Here is a 10,668-nt window from a genome sequence, read left to right as displayed (position 1 = left end):
ACCAGAGGAATAGGTTCATTCTAAAAGATTCTCTCCGTCACCCAGTGTGTCACTGATGTGCAGGTGGGGTGATTTCTACCATATCTCTGAAGGTCTCAACTAAATACCATGCCACTTCATCTCAGTCAGCTTCTCCAGGTCAAGAGATGAGCTTGTCCCTGAAGAGCCAGGAGCTCACTGCATTGGACTTGGCCTTCATCTTTATCCTGTTTGTGTTCGGAAAATGGGCCCAGGAACACACTAAATGCACATTGCATGGAAAAATAGTTCTGGGGGGAGGGCAAGTGTGCTTTTCAAGGAAACTTGCCCATCTTTATGGATCTTCTGATTGAGGAACCCATAATAAGCTTTCCCAGGGTTCCCCAGGACATTGTTTGAACACTACAGTGCTGCAGAAATGTTTTCCTTTAGAAGACGTCACCTCTTCTAAAAGATGACATCAGATTTTATTGTGCAGCTAAACCGTAAGTATCATTGGCATCCTTCAGTCTCGGGAGACTCTGATATCGCGCTCTGAATGGTGGTTCTGGAACAGCGTCTAGTGTGACTGAAGAGGCCAATCCGGGAGTGACAATCCCTTCCACACCAGGAGCAAGTGCAGTCTGTCCCTGGTCTGTCTCCCTAGCTATGGGCCTTCCTTCTTTCCCTCTTTGCCTCCGTCTGTTGGCCAAGTGTCTCTTCAAACTGGGAGAGGCCATGCTGCACAGCCTGCCTCCAAGCGGGCCGCTCAGAGGCCAGGGTTTCCCACCTGTTCAGGTCCACTCCTAAGGCCTTCAGATCCCTCTTGCAGATGTCCTTGTATTGCAGCTGTGGTCTACCTGTAGGATGCTTTCCCTGCACGAGTTCTCCATAGAGGAGATCCTTTGGGATCCAGCCATTGCCCATTCTCACGACATGACTGAGCCAACACAGGCGTTTCTGTTTCAGCAGTGCATACATGCTAGGGATTCCAGCTCGTTCCAGGACTGTGTTGGTTGGAACTTTGTCCTGCCAGGTGTCCTGCCAGGTAAACTGTAAGAGGAGATACATAAAAGGTAGAAGACCAGCACACCTGAAGCATGGCAACATTGAGACCGTTGCTGGAGAGCAAATGGGACTCAGATGTACTGCTGATTTTGCTTCTTCTAGCAAGACCTTCTAGTAAGTTGTTTACACAGGAGGAAAGGGCGAGAGCTTGATTGCCTTAAGGAACAGGTGGGTTTTAAAGAGTCATCCACATGAGTGCCAGTAGAAGCAGACACTAGCATTGTTTAGTTCCAAGAACTGCTTGGTTGCAGTCACAATATAATTAGTCTGGAGTGAATCATTTCAGTGGTTGTATCTTGAGAGAAGCTGTCAGGCAACCTGCAAGGCTGGCAGCCTGGTTGGCTCTAAAGAATATTCAAAGCAAGGGTGGAGCTGTGTGTGCTGATCGGTGGGAAGAAACCAAGCATTCTGAATTCCAATCCAAATTATAGACCAGTCAGTTAGATTCATATAGACAGCGACACTATGCATGAGAATGTGCTCCTGGGACAGTGCACTGAACCTGAATTATGTGGAGAAAGAGAAAGTATTTCAAGCACCAAAATATGTTATCACTGACACCAATGACTAAGTGAGAAAGATTCTATTCTACCACCACCTTTATGATGTTCATAAACTATTATTTTCCTGGACTCCTTCTAGAGCATTTATTGAGGTCCATTGACTAGGCAGCATTCTGATGGCCTTGTGTGCCCCTTTGCCTGTCCTTTCATAAGAGCTGAGGCATGTTTGTATACTCATGAGTAAATGTGCAAGTGTGACTTGGGGTGCAATCCTAACACCTTATGTCAATGCTTTCCAGTGCCAGTGGGACATGTGCTGCATCCTGCAGTCGGGTGTCACTCCCGGAGGCCTCCTCAAAGTAAGGGAGTGTTTGTTCCCTTACCTCAGAGCTGCATTGCCCTTATGTCAGTGCTGGAAAGCACTGACATAAGGGGTTAGGACTGCGCTCTCAGTTTCACTTCCCATAGGGCTCAATACATTTTCCTTGTCAACTGGGGAGGAACTTCCTTCCAAAGAGTTTGTGGAGGCCTGCGTTAATCGGATTGGAATCATTCTGGTGGCATTGAATTCCCTTCAGCCTGCCCTTTGAATGCAGCTTTTCCTACTCATGAGTAAACACACACACAAGTTGCTCAGTTTCGCTTTCTATAGGGCTCAAAACATTTTTCTTGTCAGCTATCAGTTTATCAGTCTTGTGACCCACCAAAAATTGGGTCGTGACCCACACTTTGAAAACTGCTGGACTACAGCTTAAAGAGAGAGGGGAAAGTAGTGCAATGAAATGATAGGTGAATATTTTTAAATGCAACTTTTGCTGCTAGCTAAGCATCACTGGAAGGGAAGAATAATCTGCTCAAACCTAATTTTTATGGTGTTGTTTTTCTTCTTCAGTATTCATCCTCTTTCAGTAAGCTGCTCAAAAATGGCAGTTGTAAAGCAGTAGCATTCAAGCAAGTCAGACAAGTTAAGTGTGTGTGCCATTACCTTTCTCTAGACCATTATCACTTTCCAGTTAGTTAAATGCGTTTCAGTGCATTCTTTCTAAATGATAGATGGCAATTGTACATTGTGTGTATGCATGGTTTGCCAATTTGATGTTCTGGAATGTAATTATGGCAATGCTCAAAAAGCCACAAAGCGGGAATTTGTTTTGTAGTGCAGAGGGCTTTCCCTGCAGTTTTGGTAGAGTTTATTTTTTAAAAATTGGGAAATGTGGCAGACATGAAAATAGATTAGTAGCGTAGCTAGACGGGGTGCAAACCACTAAGTTTTGCAGTGCATTAGTGCATCTTGCAAGGGGCCCCTCCTCCGCCGCCTTGGAGCCAAGTGTATGCCTCCAGTTTGCTCCCCCCTTTCCAGAATGGCTTCAAAGGGGAGACACTTGCAGGCCACAGGGAGGCTCCCTGCAAAACTTAGTGCTTTGCATCCCTTCTAGTTACACCGTTGAAATAGATAACAGCAGTGGTTTTCACACATTTAGCACCACTTTTTAGAATGGGACTCTGGACCCACTGGAAGTGATGTCATGACCAGAAGTGACATCATCAAACAGGAAAATTTTAACAATTCTAGGCTGCAGTCCTACTGACGCTTACCCAAGTGTTAATCCTATTTACTATCATTACTAAAAGTATATAGAGTAACCTGTTAAAAATACATTTCTCCCAATGCAGTCACATGCCATGGTAGTATCAAGTCTAATATATTAAAAGTAAAATATTGAAGTGAATGGGGACCTACCTGAAATTGGCTCACAACCCACCTAATGGGTCCTGACCCAGCGTTTGAGAAACACTGCTCTAGCATGCTAGAAAAGCAATGCATTAAAGACAGGAACTAAAATGGTGTTGAACATACTTCAGGGTGTTTTTGTGATGCTGAATAATAATAATAATAATAATAATAATAATAATAATAATAATAATAATAATAATACAGGTATTTCTATACTGCCTTTCTTGGTCCTCAGATTTCTCCTCGGACTTTATTCAAGGCGGTTTACATAGGCAGGCAATTAAAATCCCCGTAGGGATTTTTACAATTTGAAAGAAGGTTCTTTCTTTCAAGAAACCACAACATTCAGATGTTTCTTTCTTGATCTGGTTTCACATTCTGGCCTCCATCCTCCCACACTCAGAGCAGATGGAATAGCTCGGCTCAGCTTGTCAGCTGCTTCAAGGTCGCACGGTGCCAGTGGCCTCGAACTGGCGACCTTCGGATGTTATCTTCAGGCAAATGGAGGCTCTGCCCTCTAGACCAGACCTCCTGCCTCCTGAATCATTGCCTTATAATTATTGGTTACCTTAAAGTTATTAACTTCTGTATTATGCTTTTAAAATCTTGAGAATGGATGGCTCCTTTTGTCCAGAGGACAACTCCTCTGTTTCAAGGAAACTAGTGGGTGCAGCCATCATGGATGGTAAATAGGGGGAAGGGTGGAAAAAAACCCTCCATCCTCTTCTCTATTTGCCATCCATGATGGCTGCGCCCAGTAGTTTTCTCACAACAGAGGAGACATCCTCTGGAGGCACCCATGTTTTATAGCACTGAGCTCTCAGGAAAGCTAGCTAGCATTCTAGCTGCAACTGTTACCCTGCACATGCCTGATCTTGTCTGATCTCAGAAGTTAAGCAGGGTCAGGCCTGGTTAGTGCTTGGATGGGAGACCGCCTGGGAATACCAGGTGCTGTAGGCTTCTACCATAGTCTTTTGAGACTGAAGGTTGCCAACTATGGCAAGTGTGCTAGAAGGTGAAAAATGAACATGTTCCTAGTTGGGGGGGGGGGGGAGAACCAGTTCTCTAGAGCTGGAAGCTGAAAAACAAACACAGCCTCTATCAGCACTCCCCACCCCTCCACATTTCCTGTTTCTTTCTGTCTTCATTATCCAAATCAGAGAGTAGAAAGAGAAGGAAGGGCACCAGAGGCAAGAAGTTGGACAGAGAAGAGTCACACCCCGCTCATCTGCTGCCTGAAGCGACAGCTTCAGTTGGCCTCATGGATGAGCCAGCCCTGCTGGTAGTATCTTCTGAGCTGTGAAAGGTTCCTAAATCACATACTTTCTGCTGTCATTGGCACCTCTCTTCTTCTCCCAATTCCCCACGTTGGAGAAATAGACTCATAATTACCGAGCAAAGCATTAAAACGAAACTGGCAATCTAGAATGAAAATAATGATTTACATGCCGAATGATTTACCTGCCAGCAGCAGGCAATGTCAGAGGTAAATATCTGGCCTCCAGTTCTCAGGTGTGGCTTGCTTGCATTACAGCCCCAACACCGGCATGCCTTCGTAGGTTTCTGCCTGTTTCAATAGATACTACTGTCAGAATCGATTACAGTTCCATGCTGTGGACCATTTCCCCCTCCTGAAAGAAAAGAGAGTTAATTAAACAGATGAGATGACTGAAACTAGAACAGCAAGTTTTGTCAAATTCAGTCCCCTGTTTGATCCAGAAAGAAACCTCGCCCTCTCAGCTCCTGTAAACTGACGCTACCGATACGTGCCTGTCTACCTGCGGTTGTATCACAAATGCACTTCCTTTTCTGGGGGGCTGAAGGGCTAAGAGGGAGGCAGATGTGATACCAAAAATCTTCAGGGGAAGCTGTTCCCTGTGGCTTTCACCGTCAAACTTTATTGTTAGGAATGGAAATGAATATGAGAGAGGTGGATTGGTGAGCCTGTCCTGGCCTGGGGTTAACTGAGACTAAATTGGGAAAGTTGGAGGGGGGAGATGTGACTAATTATCAGAGCTATCTAAGCAATTGTTTGTGGAGCAGAGCCTGGGGATAGGAATTACATATCCGCATGAAAAGCATTGTAAGAAAAAAAAAATCCTCCAGGGCCAAAGGCAGCTGACAAGTCATTCTAGGTGCCTGAACCATTGAGAATTACAGCCTGTTACAACCCCCTGCTGCAAAGAATGGTGCCCTTGGCCATGGCTGTGTGATTCAATCCTTAGTGTACCTGCCTCAAGGGGGAATGTCACATTAGAAACATGAATTACAATGTATGCCTGTAGCCAGGATCAAAAGAATGTTGCTAAGGAAAGATGAAACTAGAGGTCTGTGGATTTCTGCTGTGATAGTGAACGAAGTTTAACATTTGGACGGGAGCTTATTTGGCCAGTTCATTACAATGGAAACAGGAGGGAGCCAGGTTTGTGTACATTTAGGGTAGGGCCCACTGGTGGCATAGCTGGAGGGGGGCGGAGCACTCAGCCTGGCAGGGAGGTGGGCGAGCGGCCCCTCCCTTCTGAGCCATTCCGTACGGCTCTGTGTTGCTCCTCCCCCACTGGGAATGGCTCATATATGTCATTAAGAAATCATAACCTCCCTCTGCCTGGTTGGAGAGACATCTGTGACTCTTCTGATCCTAAGTTCAACTTCCTATAGTTCAATCTATTTTATAAGAAACCTACATGTGGCCAAAGTAATGCAGACAACCGGAAAGAAATGGGCAGCCCCAATCCCACTTAAATTTACCTGCTGGCTGAATGCATTCTGTCAGCAGAACCAACAAGACCCAGACAGAAGAAGCTCCTGAATCCTGCCAGAAGCCATGACCACAATGTCGCATGCTCTGCCACAGCTAGCCAGTGCAGGGAGACCGCCACTGTACATGTCTGCAGCCAATGCCCAGGCCACCATCTGGAAGAGAATGGTAATGTGGGAGTGGGGGCAGGCAATGGGAGGAATGGGGGTGTTTCTGAGTGTGAAGGGGATGGAAGAACAAGGGAGGGAGTGCACAGTTACAGTGGCAGAAGAATGCAGCCAAATCCTCTCCCTCTCCCTTTCTGTTGCCTTTGCCTGCCTTGATCCTGTGCCAGCACATCAGCTGGTGCAAAACCAAGGAGTCCCACATGGCCAGTGGGAGCTTTCCCCAGGGTGAGTGAACAAACATTCACTTAACCTGAGAGAACCCCTCCAACTGCCCCCCCATCAGATGCAACATGTGCCTCCTTGGTGGCGGGGGGGGGGGAAGAGGGGATTTAGGTTGGACTGGGCTGTAAAGCTTTCTAAAATCTATGGGTGATAAAATGTCCTAGTCAAGGTCTGCCACAACTGATGTGTTGTGTTTGTGTGAAGAAAACCTTGACTGCAGAGGCATACAACCCAATCCTATCCAACTTCCCAGCACCGGTGCAACTCCAATGCAGTCCCACGGTAAGGAACAAATGTTCCCATACCTTAAGGAGGCCTCTGTGACTGCATCCTCAACACAGGAAGCAGTGCATACCCCATAGGCATAGCAGCCCCGGCACTGGAAAATTGGACAGGATTGGGCCCTCAGTCCCCTACAAACATTGGTGTGCATGAAGGCAGCCCAGTCAATGTACATTCATGGTTTATGTCTGTTAGGGCGCAATCCTAACCAACTTTCCAGCACTGACATAGCTGTGCCAGTGTGGTGTGCACTGCATCCTGCGGTGGGAAGGCAGTCAAGGAAACCTCCTCAAGGTAAGGGTATGTTTGTTACCTTACCTTGGGGCTGCATTGCGGCTAGATCAGTGGTGGAAAGTTGGTTAGGATTGTGTCCTTAATGTCATTCCTTATTATTTATTCCCTTAATTTTATTAACAATATTAAGGAAGTGTGGTATAAGAACATAAGAACATAAGAACAGCCCCACTGGATCAGGCCATAGGCCCATCTAGTCCAGCTTCCTGTATCTCACAACGGCCCACCAAATGCCCCAGGGAGCACACCAGACAACAAGAAGCCCTGCAAGGCCTCCTGGGAATTGTAGTTTAAGAACATGAACAGCCCCACTGGATCAGGCCATAGGCCCACCTAGTCCAGCTTCCTGTATCTCACAGCGGCCCACCAAATGCCCCAGGGAGCACACCAGATAACAAGAGACCTCATCCTGGTGCCCTCCCGATGGATTTTGTGGATATAGTGGATGGATTTTGACGTGGAAGGCCAAAGGTCCCTCAACCCTGAAGCTCAGTGGGTGACTGTGGACCAATTGCTCTCCTTCGGTCTCAATTCTTACACAATTTTTGTGTGTCTCAATTGAGGAAAGGTCCAGGTACAGTTTCCTAAGGATCTTCGAAGAAGTGTGGGAAAGGACTGTAGTAAATAAGATACATATTGGTGTCCTTCTGCTTTCTGAGGCAATGCTTTAAAAAAACACAAAAAATAAAGAGGCAGGGGAGTCTAAGGACATGAATGTCATTAGAAAAACAAGTCACATGTTTTTAGTGTAAAAAAAAACACAACAAAACCACAGACATACCTGGGAGCCTTATAATCTGGTTGCTCCTGAAAGAATTCTTGGTCTTTAAACATGCTTTTTGACACTCAGTGGGATGCAATAGAATAATGCTCCAATTCCAGGAGGAAGGACTGCAACAGTGCCATAAGAAAGGAGCATTTGTTCTTCATCCTCCTGTACATGAAGAGGAATCCTTTAGCCATGTGCCAAATGCCTTTCATAAAGGTGAACATCGGCAATGAATATGCCAAGCACCTATGATGGATGCGTCATTTTAGAGCTTTGCCACACTACTGGGAAGGCTCTGAGGTCCTGTTTAATGTAATGGCCTTTGCTTTATGGCTGAAGAAGGCTGACTACAGCACACCCTCTTGCATACAGTTGGGGGCCAAAGCAGCCCAGAAATTAACACTTTGCCAAGATGTTCGTCATACTCTGTCTTTATCACTTTTTAAATAAAATATTCACCCGGTTGCATCCCTCTTTTAAAAAGAAGGGCCAGTTTAAATGAGCAAAGGGGTTATTCAATTGGTATTATTCATTATTTCCCTGAGGGCTGGGGATAAGACTAGGCCCTCAGTTTGGCTGTACTTGTCGGAAGAGGTGACTAAACAGCCACCAGGTAGATGGGACTCGTCAGCCTGGGAAGGCAGCTCATCTGAGAGAACGAAAACTCTGATCCCAAACCTCCACTGCCTTGTGGCTACATCCAGTTATGGAAAAGGCTTCAGGAGTCAACCTCGAGGCAAAATCCAGAGCCGGAGTCCCTGAGGCAGTTCATGGCTGAACACAGTCACGTTCTGGCAACTCCAGCAACACCGCTGGAACCAACCATATTGGCTTCTGCCTTTCCATTGGACCATTTCAGCGACGTGGAGAGGGGGGATTTGCTGCATGGGTAACAGTCTATCCTCCATATCTACTTTACCCAGGCTTCATGCACTGGAGAGGACACTCTGTTCCAGAACACTATTCAGAGCGCGATACCATAGTCTTTCGAGACTGAAGGATGCCAACAAAAAAAAAAATTATTCATCATAGTTTAAAACTTGAACCCCCTTGCCACTTGGCATTCAGGACACCACACTTATAAATGAAGCAGTAAAATGCTGTAAAAGGACATCAAGAATATATTTAAACCCCCCTGCTTTGAAGTAAACCAAAAGGGAAGAGAAAGAAAGAGGCAAGCCAAGGGAACAAACAATGGATCTTCTGGAAGCACTTGGAAAATTCAAGCAAAGGCTGCCATTCTATAAACATTTTCCTAGGAGTATGTCCCGTTGGCCACAGTGGTACCTACTGCTGAATGGACAGGCATAGGAATGTGCTCAGATTGTGTTTCAGATCTTTGCTGATGGGGAAGACACTGTGATGGATGACATTCAACACAGGTCCCTCCCAAGACAAATGCTATCTCAAGAAGCAGCTTTGGCCCGCAAAACTCTGCTTTCCTTCTAGCAATTGTGTCGGTTTCTATAAATCTACTCCATCTGATCCAACGTGACTTGGAACAGTGGGTGTTACTGTGCTTGTCTTCATGGGTAAAAGTCTGTGTCATCCTAGTCAACGTGGCTCCAGGTAGTGGCTATATGTGCTGAGACACCCTCATCTTTTAATCACCCCTCCAACTGGAGCAAACTTGGCTCGATGGATCATCTGCTGTCTAAAGTTAACAGCAAGGAGCCTAAATTAGAGGTTGCTAGGCTACAAACCAGATAAGAAGGCATGTTTCCAAATTTATATAAACACTCAGCCTTAATTTCAGTCGAAGGATATCATGCAGACTTAGCTGAAGATGGCACCAGCATGGAATAGGTTAGCCTGAAAGATGGATTTATCTCTGCTCTCCCTCTCTCTCCGCAGGGCCTTACTTCCAGCTATATTTCAAAGAGGCATTACTGAATTCAGATCCTATTACAACATATAATGTGGGAGAGAAATAATGTCTAATACCCAGCATGGGAGCTTTTCAATGGTAATACACTTTATCCCACATGCCACCCCCAAGACATGCTGTGCTGGCCTTGAGTAGGAGCTCCTGGCAAATACACACCAATCTGTATATCCTGACAACACTAGGAAAACAGCCCCCTTTTATGCAGCCTGTAGAACAGAGATGTCTTCCCATGCACAGATAATGTAGACATTAATCCACCGACTGAGGGAATGGGATTTGAACTGTGCAAATTCTAGTTCAAAGGAGAAAGCCTTCTTAGTCATGATGTCTTTGTTATCAATGTTTAGCTAATAAATGACTTAATAAAAACTACACGGCTCTGATTGGCTTACCAAATGGATTTGGATTCCTTGAAAACTGCTGTTGGCAACATGTCAGAGTGATCGGGAAAAGAACTCCATATTTCATAAACAGAACCTAAAAAGGACCAGATCTTTAAATATCGGTGCCTGTAGTGTTATTTGAGGGGGGGGGGACCCAGCCATGTAAACATTTCCTAAATTCTCCAAAACCATGAACAGCCCCATCCTATGCATGTTTACTCAGAAGTAAGTCACATTGTAGTCAATGGGGCTTAGTCCCAGGAAAGTGTGCATAGGATTGCAGCCTTAGAAAACTGCTAAATTAACATAATTTTACTATTACTATCAAGCACTCGGTGCTTGTTGTTTTTTTCTGGTCGTACAAGTTGAAATAATTTTTAGGTTGGAAAGCTATACTTTTAACTTTAGAGTTTTATTGTTTAAATAAGTGTTCTGTTATGCCATTAAAGGTTGTTGAGTTTGAATAAGTGTTCTACTAACTGTTAGACACATTCATGGAAAGTTGATGAATTGTAATACACTTTATATGTTGATGGATATTGGTCGTGACAAACCAAATAAAGAGCACATGATTAGCTCTGGTGATAATGGTGGGGAAAAAGCAGAGCATTGTGGTTTGCCTGAGAATTTCCTAAAAAGCA

The 10,668-nt window shown here is 45.2% G+C and overlaps 1 pseudogene; it reads left to right on the top strand.

The window, feature by feature from the left end:
• Nucleotides 1-4,107: 4,107 nt before the first annotated feature.
• Nucleotides 4,108-4,224, top strand: LOC136658055 (5S ribosomal RNA; annotated as a pseudogene).
• Nucleotides 4,225-10,668: the final 6,444 nt, after the last annotated feature.

This window comes from Tiliqua scincoides, chromosome 7 (assembly GCF_035046505.1).
Source record: "Tiliqua scincoides isolate rTilSci1 chromosome 7, rTilSci1.hap2, whole genome shotgun sequence".
In the NCBI taxonomy this organism is placed as follows: domain Eukaryota; kingdom Metazoa; phylum Chordata; class Lepidosauria; order Squamata; family Scincidae; genus Tiliqua; species Tiliqua scincoides.
The sequence above is the reverse complement of the archived record's forward strand: the minus strand, read 5'-3'. Positions and strand labels throughout refer to the sequence as shown.